Here is an 11,696-nt window from a genome sequence, read left to right on the forward strand (position 1 = left end):
ATATTGGTTACTGTACTGGTTACTTTTCTGTTGTTCTGTTTAAAAAAATCCTTAACCAAAACAACTTATAGAAGTAGGATATATTTGTGCTTATAATTCCAGAGGGTGGGAAGTCTTCAGGATGGGGAACTGCAACGCCTTGGAGTAGCATGCTGAGAGGTCACATCCTGAACCACAGTCATGGAAAATGAGCTGGGAGTCGGGTATATCTTTGAAACCTCAAAGTTTAGCCTAGTGACATACTTTCTTTAGTAAGGACAAACCTCTTAAACCTACCTAGCAGTGCCACCTGGGGACCGAGCATTCAGACATCTGAATATATATATGGGTACCATTCTTATCCATTCCACAAAGAAAACTAAAATAGTGTTTTTTTTGGAATTGTCTAGCAATACTTGGCTCATATAGAAATTAACTACATGACTTTCCAGAAAGCCTTTTGGTTTACTACCTGAAGGACTTGCTCTCCCTCTTTAAAAATTGAGGCAATGTTACTGTAAAATAACATATATCACTGAAGTGTTCTTGACAGTAATAATCAACCAAGTAACAGGCATCCTATTTAAAATTTAGAACTTCCTTATCCTCCAAAATATTGCCCTGCTTTTCCCCTTTCTCAATTGTTCCCCACATTCTCACTAATGCAACAGCTTTGTATAATTTTATGAATCAAAATAGTAGGACTTCTCTTGTCTCCTCTTAGCTTCCGCGCATGTAGGTTCGTACACTAATTGCCCTAGCCATGCTATCCACTCTAGCCCCACCTGTGCGCGCTGCTCTCCGCCGCAGCTTCAGCACTTCGGCCCAGAACAATGGTAAAGCAGCTGTTCTGGGAGCTTCTGGGGGCGCTGGGCAGTCCCTTTCACTCCTTCTGAAGAACAGCCCCTTTGTGAGCTGCCTCACCCTCGACGATATCACTCACATGCCTGGTGTGGCAGTGGATCTGAGTCACATTGAGAACAGAGCAAATGTGAAAAGCTACCTTGGACCTGAGCAGCTTTCAGATTGTCGAAAAGGTTGTGATGTGGTGAGCACAGCCAGAGTGCCCAGAAAGCCAGGAATGACATGGGATGAGGTGACCTGTTCAACACCAATACTACATTTGTGACCACCTTGACTAACAGCTGCCGGTGACCAGCGCTTGCCTGAAGCCAGGACGTGCGTCATTGCCACCCCGGTTAACTCCATCCCCATCACAGCAGACGTTTTCGAGAAGCATGGAATGTACAACCCCAAAAAGGGTATCTTGTGGCCACATTGTCAGAGTGAACACATTTGTGGCAGAGCTGAAGGGTTTGGATCCAGCTCGAGTCAGTGCCGGACATTGGTGGCCCAGGCTTGGAAGACCATCATACCCCTGATCTTTTAGTATGCTCCCAAGTTTGACTTTCCCCAAGACCAGCTGGCAACAGTCGCCGGGAGGATCCAGGAGGCAGGCACGGAAGTCATGAAGGCCAAGGTTGGAACACGTTCTGACTCTTTGGACATGGCTTAGGCCAGAACCCACTTCATCATCTCCCTTGTGCATGCCATGAACGGGAAGGAAGGAATGGTTGGATGTTCTTTTCTTCATTTCAAAGAGACTGAGTGCATTTATTTCTCCACACCCCTGCTGTTCGGGATAAGGGGACTGGAGAAGACCCTGGGCATTGGTAAAATCACTCCTTTTGGGGAAGAAATGATTGCAGAGGCCATTCCTGAGCTGAAAGCCTCCACCAAGAAAAGGGGAGGACTTTCTCAAGAACGTGAAGTGGGTGGAGAGTAGAAGCAGCAGCAGTAGCAGCAGCAGCAGCAGCAGCAGCAGCATCCTAACTTACATGTCTCTGAAAGGACTTGAGTCTTTCATTTGTTTGATGTTGGTTGTGTGTCAGCATCAGCAACCCTTCCAAATCTTGGCTGGTCTGTTGATAATGACAATAAACCAGACTCTGCTTTTCTTTCTTTCTTTCTTTCTTTTTTTTTTAAAGTAGGTCTTTACAATAAATGGAGTCCAGGACTGCTGGTACAATTAGGACTCCCCTGCTATACAGCCAAATAAAATGCACTTTGTCCTTCAGTCAAAGAACTAAGGAAAAATCAATATACTTGTTGAATGCATATGGCATACATAGTACTTTAGTTCGATTATTGAATTTTTGTACAAAAATTATGTTCTTTATGTAATATCCTCTAGACGCAAGGAGACCATGCCCAGTGTTGACTAATTACTTGCTGAGGGGAGATTTGCAACCATGCTTATACTATTCCAGGTGGTTTTTCTTCTACTGGAAACCTGGGGATGTATTCCTGAAAATTTACAATGAATAAAATGTATTGGTATATGATATTAAGAATTTATAAAAAGTTTCTGTCACTTTTCAGTGTCTATCATCATGTGAGACGATATGTCCAACCTCAAACTAAACTGGAGTTGTATTTTTGTTGGGAATTTACAAGTTGAAGAAGTAGGAAATACTAACCTGAAATGCCTTACCTAAATCCACAGGAGTGGAATTTAAATCAGGGATATTTAACAATAATGATAGTTTTTCTGGTCTTATTTTGTTATTATACTTTACTGCTGCAAAGTTAGTAATTTATTTTCAAAGAAAACCATTCTTTATCTGTTACACTTTCTGTGACAAATATGCTAGTGAATTGTACCTGTCAATTAATGAGCAGAAACACATTGAAATACAAAAACAGTATGAATTAAGGAAGGCTGTGTGTATAAAATGTAATTTAACATTGAGAAGAAAATCAATTTAGGGTGAAGTTATGGTACCTAATGCAAACCTGGAGAGAATTCTGTAGTCTAATCACTGGATGATTGACAGAAGGTTCTTGTCGGGTGGGTTGAAGGTTGAATAGTGAAAATACTTTTTCCATTCTTCTTTTTTCCTTTCTGAGACATTTAGGAAATTACAATCAAACTGGCAGTCACTATTATTATTATTTCTTTTTAGCACTGTTAAGATTGTTTTAGAAAATGTAGGCTTATCTGAAGAAATGATTTCCAACTTCACACTCCTAAAATGGCCTCATATACCCACGTGGGAAGGAAAAGCTGGAGAATTCAGATCTCTTGGGAAACAGGTGCAGGGTTTGTCCTTGTGACTTGCTACTAGGACAGAGAATATGAGGTAGAGATCACATGACCACAAGAACAGCAAAGTGTTCACAGTGTAGTGACACGCATGTATGAACGCTGTACAAATTGGAGTGTGGGTGAAAGTCATCCTTGTAGCAATTCTCTCTCTCTTGCTCCCGGGGAACAAATATGGTTGGACAAAGCAACACAACATCTCATGTAGCACCCTGAGGGAGGATGGGATGTCAAGGCACACCAGAGCTTCCATCTCAGTGGAACTGAGGAGAGAGTTACAGAGGTGCTCATCATAGTAAGTGTAGCTCATTCTTGAAAGATCTTTTTGAGTTAAAGCAACGTGTTTTGTCTTCCGTCTTCTAAAGTCAGTGTTCTGAGTGCTTCTTTGAGGTCTGATTGTTATTCTTAACCTGTTTGTTATCTCCAGCTTATTACTAATATGCTAATTGAGCTTTGCAGCTTAATGGAATCAGAAAATCAGAAGAAAATCAAACCATTAGTGAGGTAACAGTTACAAAAGTAAATCCTGCAAAGCCGGTATATTAATTAATAATGGGAACTGTTTAGAATGAGAGATTAATGAAAACATAAAATAGAAATTATTAAAATGCATATGTGAAACCTAATGGATTAAGAATTTTGAAGAATTACAAGCTCTAAAAAAGATAGCACACAGTGAAAAGACTAGGAGAGCACACACTCAGCTGTTCTAGGTCCTCCATTTATTGTGTGTTTGAACAGTGCTACTTTGTCCTTCTAGTTCATTGTCTTTTTACTTAAACTGAGGTTAAAAATACATTTTCAAAAGTTTTTATTACATTTAGCTTTATTTGTTGGTACAAGGCTAGTCACTCAAATTAAATGGCTCCCCCCAAAATATAAAGATATCAAAAAGTATAATAGAAAATAAAATTTTAAATATTTTATTTTTGATTGATTTTCAAAATAGGGAAAAATGTTCAGAAGGAAGGGATCTGCCCATTGTGTTATTTAAATGGAGTAGAACACACTGTATTAAAGGATGGTTTTGTCCACTGCATGGTGTAGGATGTCTGACCCTTAATCCCAGCGAAGATTTCGGTGACTTGTTGTTGTTGTTGTGGTTGTTGGTTTGGAGGCAGGGTTTTTCTGTGTAGCCGTGGCTGTCCTGTACTCGCTTTGTAGACAAGTCTACAGAGATCTGCCTGCCTCAGCCTCCTCTCATGCTAGGATTAAAGGCGTGCCCCACCACACCTCACCTTTGTAACTTATTTTTAAATTCAACTGTCCTATGGCTTCTCAGTAGATTTAAAAACAACAGTTACCACGTGGTGTTACTAACGTATCATTGTATTATCTACTCATTGCTCGTGTGTAATCAGTGGCCAAAGTTTTGATACTTCTACCGTAATATTTCCCTATTGTTCCTTGGCAATAATCATTTATTGCACTCAGAATTTGTTTACATAAATGCATTTCTTGATAATCAGGTATAATTAGTATAGTAATGACTTCACATAAGACTAGAAACATTAAAAAATACTGGCAAAATGGACAGGGAAGATGCTGGTAACCCATTGGTTAAATATTGAATTTTACATAATCTCACTTAGAGCTCTAACAATAGACTTCATGGACATTCTACACAATAATGTTTTTTTTTTTTAAATGAAAGATAGGTTTAGTTGTCCTGTAAATCATCTTTCTAAGAAAACAAACTGTTCTTGCAGTAGAATGGCAGATGGAACAGCTTTGCAGCAGTGGGGGGTTGTTCTTTCCTGCCAAGGATACTGAGCAAAGAAGGAATTATGCTAATCCATCTATTTTCCTCTGTTCCAAAGTGTATATATATACACACACACACATTATACACTTGTGGGGGTATAATTTTATTACTTTTTGGCACTTGACACATAGATCAAACCGCACAGAACGCGTATGCATTGTTTAACATTTAAATACTATACTTGCAATATATATTTTATTAAAAGTTTTCTGCTTGTTTAATCTCAGAAAAATCATGGGAAAGTTAAGGTCTAGAAAATATTCCAGGTATACTTTCTGATTGGCTATTTTCCAAGATCAGGTGCAACGCACTCACAAAAGGAGGGAGAGTTGATGACTTTGTACGGCCATTAGTGAAAGAAACAAAATGAACCAATTCAGTATGATTCACTGTGAAAAGACCATTTACTAAATGACCGTACTTAAGGATGAGTAGAGGTTAGGCTGTCCTCAGGGTTGGCTTCTATTTACACACACACACACACACACACACACACACACACACACACACACATGAATGCTGCTTAGTTACATCTTATCCTGGTGATAAAACACTCTGATTACAAGCAGCCTTTGGAGGAAAAGAATTTATTTCAGCTTATACTTCAAGGTCACAGTCTGTCATTGAGGGAAGGCAGATCAGGAAGTCAAGCAGAGCAGGGACTGGAAGCAAAGGCTGTGGAGGAACTCTTCTTCCTGGTTTCTCCCTGCCTCATGCTTAGAGGCTTTCTTATAGGGCCCAGGCCCACCCGCTCCAGGGGAAGGTACCAGTACACAGTGGGCTGAGCCCTCCTTCATAAGTTAGCAATGAAGACAGTGCCCACCGCTATACTCAGATGACAGTCAGACCCTGACAAGTTCTCAATTGATGTCCCCTAAATTGTGTCAAGTTTATAGTCTGTAGTAAATAAGAAAAGTACTTAAAGGCAAATCTGAGATGGGCATCTTGGCCTTTGTCTGTAATCTCAGCACTTAAGAAGCAGAAGCAGGTAATTACTGTATGTTTATGGCCAGCCTGGTCTATACCAATTTCTAGGCGAGCCAGGACTACATAGGGAGACTTTCTAAAACAAACAAACTAACAAGCAAAAACTCTACACACCCACAAAAGCAGGACCTATTTTACTTCTGCCAAAAACAGTAACCAATACTGATCTTCCATGTGTACCTAGGACTTGGCTTTTTCCTGGGTATATTCAAGTAATCTTGGGACACACAACTGTATCCTACTCTTAATAGAGAATGTTTTATGAAAATTATATTAGTTAATCGTATGGGTGTTGAAAGGACTATTTCAAGTTAAATTTTAGCTCCTTTGAACAGAGTATGAAACAGTGAGCCCTCTCTTTACACTTACAACTTTCTAGGAAACCCTTTATCATGGTTTCCAAGCTTAGGGAAACTCGCGCGCATGCGCGCGCGCGCACACACACACACACACACACACACACACACACACACACGAGATTTTCGTTTGCTTCTGTTACTTGTCTCATTTCAGGGGCGATAATGGAATCTAGTCGCTTTATTCCAAGTATTTCTGAACTGTATAAATTTAATGTGTCTAAATATACTAGGCATAATATAAAAATAAACTTGGAAAGAGAGCATGAACATCTACTTCAGCTTCTCAGAGAACTTCTCAGCTTCTACTCAACTATTTTTACTTTTAAATTGAAAATATTTTTCATACAATGTATTCTGACCATGCTTTGTTTTCCCATTTCCTCGCCCCAGGTGCTCTCCACCTCCCCAACAAGCCAACTTTACTCTGCTTTCTCTTTAAAAATCAAACAAACAGACAAATAAAAGCAAACAAACAAACCAGAATTTAAAAACAACAACCAAATTCAAAAGCATGACAAATATATACACAGAAACATACACAAACAAAACTCCTAAAAACACAAAATCAAAAACTATAGTGTAAAATCAAAAGATCAGTAAGCAGAAAAAAAAAAAAGTAGTAGACACAGAAAAATAAGAGCCTTATGAGACAAAGCAACACAAAACAACAACAACCCCCCCCTCCAAATACCATTAGCTTTGTTTTGTGTTGGACATCTTCTGGGTGACTCTAGGACCAGGAGCTAAGCCTAACAGTGGCCATGTTAAAAAAAAAAAAAAAAAACTATGTGGAGGACTACAGATCTGAAGGACCCCAGCCAGGCTTGTTTTTAAGTCCTGGAAACATGTAACCTTTCATTTTACCCTAAAGCCCTCAAACCAATAATAGAAATTAGAGATCTAGATACATAACAATTAGGCGCATTTGGATAAAGGCTTTTTAAAGCTGTGTTTTCAGCCCTCCAATAAAATATACTTTTTAAATCTTCGGTAATAAATAGTCTTCAAGGTGACACTGTTTCTCAGGAGCGCATTAAATTATGAATGAATTCAGTCTTTTTCTGCTTTCTACATTGTGGATAAGCGTTACTGTTGAGAAGTACTACCTACTGCCCTTCCATGAGTCCCATATGGAAGTACCACCCAATGCCCTTCCATCAGTTGCATATTGAAATACCACACATTGCCCTCCCTCTTTTGGGTATTTTCAGTGAAGGTACTGTGTGCCAGCACTGGAGAACTGATGACACTACAGCAAGTAACAGTGAGACACTCCTCTCAGTAAATATACTTCCGTTTAGGAAGACATTACAAAAAAAATTGAATAATTTACTAAGAATAATCCAGAGATTAGTATCTATAATTGAGATAATGTAGATTATGTATGTATAGATTGACTGGAGATTTCAAGAGTGGTTGGAGTATATTTATTCTATACTGCCAAGTACGTTAAGGAATTATAAGAGGTACAGAAATCTATTTCCTTAAGTCAAAAGCTATTGTTGTGTTTATTTCCTTCTTGCATATATTTTAGAAGCTTTGTCTTTGTATATTCATTTTATTACAATTTTCAAGGACACATATTGACTGTGAAATGTGAGAGCAAAATAGTTGAGAGATACATAACCTATCAATCACTTATCCATAGTTTTAGATTGGGAAATGAAAGACAAAGTTTGAAAATTACACCTTCTTTCCTGTGTAGAGTAAGTAGGATCTATAATAATTTTAACAACATATCTTCTTAAATCATATATTCCTGTCCAGTCTCATATAAAAACTAAAGACAAGTGTTATTATTTTATGCACTATAAAAATTACTTGGCCTTTATCTGAACTAGGTGTGTGTGTGTGTGTGTGTGTGTGTGTGTGTGTGTGTGTGTGTTTTCTTTCTTCATTTACATCTTAATAACTGCTCACGTGAATTTAAGGTACAAATTTCCTTTCTGGTTTGACTAACTGGCTAAATTTTATCTTCTCAATACTCCTGATGAGGAACACGCTGTCATATCTACCCTGCCGTAGTCTCCAGATGGTGCTGAGGATACATGAGATAAGTTTGGAAGAGTTTGAAAGGATAAGGCAGTACAGTAGTAGAGTTTTCAACAGTTGTGTCAGCATTCTTCCCCAGAGCCGGCAAATGCACATGCAGTGTGCTGGGAGCCTCCTACTCTGGTCTGTGCAGTTAGTCTGGTCTGGCTTACCCTGGAACACTCAGTCATTAGGTGACAAGTCATCAGAGCAATTCATTGGGATGAAGGCTTTGCTTTATCCAGGTCACTGCAACCCTAGCTGCAGGGCAGTTTCTGAGGACCTGCATAGGCAAAGACACTCTGACCTATACTTTCTATTATTTTTTCCATTGGGAACTTTAATATTCTAAAGATATTTAAAATATTTCAAATAGTATACTTTTACGGTGATGGTAACAACAGCAACTACACTTCATGTTTATTTAGTCTATGTCTTCTTTGTGGCAATCCCGTGTTAATCCTGCTAATTTTGTTGAAGCAAACCTGAAACTGAGATTCTAACGTACCTACCCCAAAGGACAAATGGTAAGTGGTGTCTTTAGGAACCAGGAAATGCAACTTCTTTGGGGCCCCTTTTGGTGCAATTAACAGCAAAATTTTGTTAGAAATGTAGTATTTTACATTCATTACAGAAACAGTAAAATCAAAGGGGCTGTGGGAGAAATGTAAGGAAATTCACAGCTCTCTCTCTCTCCTGAGGTGGGAAAAGAAAATCGTAATTTTCCCTACCATCACTGGGAATAAATTAATAAGTTTATGTTCTCAGTTTTTATACGCTATTACTCTTCAGTATGTAGTGCAACAGAAATTTATCTTTTTGACAATACCGTTATGAATTGAAAATTTCGTATAATCAATTTTGTATACAGTCCTCCCCCCAACACCGCCAGTTGTCACCATTTTCACATTTCGTACCCCCAACTTTGAGATTCCTCCTTAGCTGGTTTTTTTCCCGTCTTCTCTCATCAAGTCATTTGTGCTGTCCTAGTACCCTTCGGAGGGGGTCTTGCTCTGCTGTGTGGTCAACTTACCATCATTAAAGAAAACCGATCCTCCCTCTCCCAAGACGTATCAGATACCAGTAGCCGCTTTACTGATGGTGGCGTTGCATTATACTAGGATTGTGTCAGTCTGCAGCTTGCTCAGGTCGTGTGCATGTTGTCACAGTCCTTGTGAGTTCATTCTGTGATGTCTGGTAAATGTAGTTTCTTTCAACTACTTTGGCTCTTACACTGTACTTCTGGCTCTTACAATCTACCTACCCTCTCTTTCTCTATTACCTCTGAGCCCTTGGGGGAGGGGTGCCATATTTATGATCCATTTAGGGGTGAGCACCTGAGTGTCGTTATTCTCTGTACATAGGGGGTCACTGGGCTAATTGGCTACCTCTTAGGTATATGTTATTTCACAGTTTTGATACACAATAATGTTTATAATCATGATTATTTACTTAAAATTTTTTTACAAATGTAATATATAGAAATTAAAATATTTGGCAGTTACTCAATGTTACCTATCAAAATAAAAAACTACTCATATAATATCCATAATCTTTTTTTAGATTTTATTTATTATAAATCACTTTTTCAATCATCCAATTATAGAAGTTAAATTAATAATTTGAAAAAAGTCAGTTTCCAAATTTTCCAAGAATTACATATTTTGTTTTGATATTGTCAGCAAATGACACCTTTTGTAAAACTCATTTCATATTACATAAATGATCTTTAAAATTCAAACATAAATGTACAGTTATGTAAGGCAAATCTTTCAAAATATATACCAATAATGAATATACAAGACTCAAAAATCAATGACTATTTTTTTTAAACTAAAGTTCATCTAGTCACCAAAAAGCCATATAAAGTAGTTTAGGGAAACATTAGTACAAATTTTGGTTAACTATAGAGTTATTAAGCAATTCTCCAGAAGAAAATTTGGGGGAAATATTCAATTAAATTATTTGCTAGACTAGGTCTGTTAGGTTAACATAATCCAGAAGACAGCCATAATTTCTTACGATTAAAACTTACAGCAAAATGATTTGATTTGCTTTCAAGATGAATCAAATAATATGAAATGAAAATAACACACTATAACATGAACTAAGTGCTGGATAGGTAATTACATAGAAAAACTAGTTTTCTCTTGGACATTAGGAATCTTTATTTGGGGGAGCTTTTTCTCATGTGCCTTTGGGTAACTGTGCAACACAGTGTGTGTTAAGATTGGACCATACAGCTCTTATTGACATTAGTGGGAATCTCTCAGCTACATCTCATGCTGTGTTAAAAATGTACCTCCTGATGTTTCAGTAGTTTTTTGACTATCACTGATGCTAAAATAGAGTTATTACACTCTACAGTATAAATATATATTTAGATAGTTTACAGTATATATTTGATGTAGGGGTCTGTGGATTGTTACACAGGGCTCAGACCTCATCCTTCACCTTTTAATAATGAAAATCCCGGTGCTCAATGGACAAAACTATATATTTTGCTTCAAACAAGACAGAGATGCTATGTTTCACTTTGACTTCATTTTCCTCCTTGCTTCAATTCTGAAAGGAAGCCACTGAGGTACAGAGTGAAAGCACCCGGAGGACAGCTTAATACAAAGCTGTAAGTTAGAGGTGTGCTGGGAGCAAACTTCTTTCCCCACTGTCTTTATTTTTAATCTATCCACTAGCCAAGGCTTCAAAAGCATTCTGTCTACTTTCAGGCACACACTGAATTTTACTTAGGGCTTTCCCCTACATTTTGCTGGTTATGGTGTATAAATGCGTTCTGAAAATTGTATCCCCAGTGCAATCACTCATTTCCTTTTATCTCAGTCACGGATCCTGGAAAGACTTTGTATTCGCATACTCTTTGCCTTTTCAGTATAATGAGTTAAAACCTTCTACAAGTATATTTAGTCAGATATATGCTCTATCAGATGTTGATTTGGGGTAGTACCATTCATTTTTAGAATCTGATCACTTTGTACTTGCCAGCGCATGGTTGATATATCACTGATGAGTGACAATAGAGCATCTCCTATTTAATAGTTTTTGGCTAGGGAGATGCATTATAGTTTCTGTTGTTCGTTAGCATGTTCTTTTGTCTTACGCAATTTTGACATAGGAAGGTTCTGAAGAGCTATAGGAAGGATGGATACAGCACTCTGAGAACCTAGCTATAGTAGTTGAAATAGATCACTGAAGTTTGATAGAATCTCTAAATCATGAGAAACAAAATGGATGTTATTGACAGTATTTTCTAATTTTGGTAGAAGAATGATAGAAAAATAGCGCTCCTACAAGCCCAATTAATAAGGTTTAGACTTACTACTGTTGCTGCTGTTTGAACGTAATGGAAAAGGATGGAACTCCCATAGATAATATCTAAAATAGAAAGATAGCTAAAGTGGAGCTAAGGAGATAGCTAGGTCAGTAAAATGCTTGCTACACAAGCAGAAGAACC

The 11,696-nt window shown here is 37.9% G+C and overlaps 1 pseudogene; it reads left to right on the plus strand.

Moving 5' to 3' along the window:
- Nucleotides 1–742: 742 nt before the first annotated feature.
- On the plus strand, nucleotides 743–2,204 carry LOC127210484 (malate dehydrogenase, mitochondrial-like; annotated as a pseudogene).
- The last annotated feature ends 9,492 nt before the right edge of the window (nucleotides 2,205–11,696 follow it).

This window comes from Acomys russatus, chromosome 28 (genome assembly GCF_903995435.1).
Source record: "Acomys russatus chromosome 28, mAcoRus1.1, whole genome shotgun sequence".
Taxonomy (NCBI): Eukaryota; Metazoa; Chordata; class Mammalia; order Rodentia; family Muridae; genus Acomys; species Acomys russatus.